This window comes from Solea senegalensis, unplaced genomic scaffold, assembly GCF_019176455.1.
Source record: "Solea senegalensis isolate Sse05_10M unplaced genomic scaffold, IFAPA_SoseM_1 scf7180000013571, whole genome shotgun sequence".
NCBI classification, from domain to species: Eukaryota; Metazoa; Chordata; class Actinopteri; order Pleuronectiformes; family Soleidae; genus Solea; species Solea senegalensis.
The window spans coordinates 14,991-16,871 of NW_025320845.1; the positions used below are offsets into that span (position 1 = coordinate 14,991).

Below are 1,881 nucleotides of genomic sequence, written 5' to 3' on the forward strand. Positions count from 1 at the left end.
ATTTTAGCTTCAGATATTGATTGTTATATGATAATGAAAAATGTTGATATTCCCTGACAGTGGTAGATTTATATTACATAAAAATTAACTTCACCTACACCAAATTTCAAGCAATTTACATCAACACAGCCAAATATATCAACAAAAAAAATCCAAAAGCACGAAGAATGCAGAGGGTTAAAAAAGATTTGTTCACAGAATCTTTCTGCATGACTGGAGTGCAGACTCCCTGTAACACAGTCAATGAACTGAAATATGCCACTCGACTCTTCCAGTGCGGACACTCTGCCAATCAGTTGCCGACAGTCTGTCGACGTCACATGTAGTATGACGTATTAGTATGTTGTTCCTCCTCGATCTCCCTTCGAGGTCAGTCATCTTTTCTTGCATCTGTCGTGGGCTTGGGCTTCAGCAAGATTCCCCTTCTGTGTCTGTAGTTCATTGATATTATCTGTTAGTTTACGTTCAATCTCTTGTTGTAGATTGATCATTTCTTCTTTAATTTCCTTTTTCAGTTCGTCTTTTAGTGTGGTTAGTTTGTGTCATAGCTCTTTAAGGTCTTTAATGTCTTTACTTACCGTAGCTAGCCCAACTCGCAGTGTCTCGTTGTGTTCTTGCCCTGTTGTGTCATTATTTTGCCTCAAAAGTTCATTCATGAGGCTAATATTTGACAGATTATACCTCACCCAGTCCTTTGTACTGTGGAATACACTCAAAGGGCCAGACACTTAAAGGGCTGGCCCTTTAAGTGTCCCCTTTAAAGGGCTGGCCCTTTGAGTGTACAACCCATGAAATGCTCATTTCCACATGTTAAAAAGTGATTATGATGACTCTGAAAAGTGCAATGATAAGTCTGTCCAAATGATGAATTATACGAGCTCCCTGACTTATATTCTCCTGCTGACTGGATTGACGACTATGACAAAGACAAATCTGAATCTGACTCTGAATCCCATTTGACCTGAACCACAATCGGTCCTTTAACTGTTAATATGGTTGACACTTTTTGACTGTAGCTTAGCTCTTTTTGTTAGGTGTTAGGTGTCTTAGGTGTTACGTAGCTTCAGAACAACACTTGGGCACATACTGGTCAGAGCACAACATATAACAACAATCTCATCAAGTCAAGTCTTTTCCTCGCCTTCATATTTGACCACAACACCCAGGCGCATGGTCCCATTTAATGTTAAACTTGGTGCGCATACAACCAATAACTCGTTCCACGTGGATCTTGTCGTGAGCTAGTTTCCTGGTCTGTTCCACATCTTGGCTGCGGCCCCTGGTGTATGCAGGGATTTTCAGTGTGGCACACTGCTGTCCACCTGTGTTGTCCATTGGAGCAGCATCCTCCTGACATGTCTGTGCCTCTTGATCTGACGACCTTGTTTCCACCTCAGCTACAGATTAAGTGTTGTCTGATGCTGATGAGAGTAAGAAATATTGTTGTTATACAATATCATTTGAAATCCCAAAAGAAATCACAAGGTGCTGTAATATTTATCATACAGATGCACTGATCAGTGAATCATCATTAATTCAGGGATAACAAAGTACCAAAACATTCACCTGAAGGAGCTGTATTGTCCTCACTATTCTTTTATCCTGCTGATGCTGTTTCCACCCAGGTGAGAGATTGTTGTTGTTTTACATTTAAGAAGCTGAAAAATTACAGAAAGTAGTTAAAATATTCACATGAAGCTGAACCATGAAAGAAAGTATAAAATGTTGACATTTAAAAAGAAACCCTGGTGGAGTTGCCTCCTTGAGGGGAATAAAGTCATTTGGGTTTTCAACAGTTTTTTTTCATGAATTGATGCCGACTTCATCATACAACAGTGTCACACATAGTTTGACATGAAATTTCCTCCGCCGGTGGTGTGC

The 1,881-nt window shown here is 40.0% G+C and overlaps 1 long non-coding RNA gene across 1 annotated transcript; it reads right to left on the minus strand.

Moving 5' to 3' along the window:
- Window positions 1-1,142: 1,142 nt before the first annotated feature.
- Window positions 1,143-1,675, minus strand: LOC122760413. Its single transcript, XR_006358392.1, has 2 exons — window positions 1,567-1,675; window positions 1,143-1,421 (listed from the first exon to the last, which is right to left on the minus strand). It is a non-coding gene; the product is annotated as an uncharacterized LOC122760413 (long non-coding RNA).
- Between the last annotated feature and the right edge of the window lie 206 nt (window positions 1,676-1,881).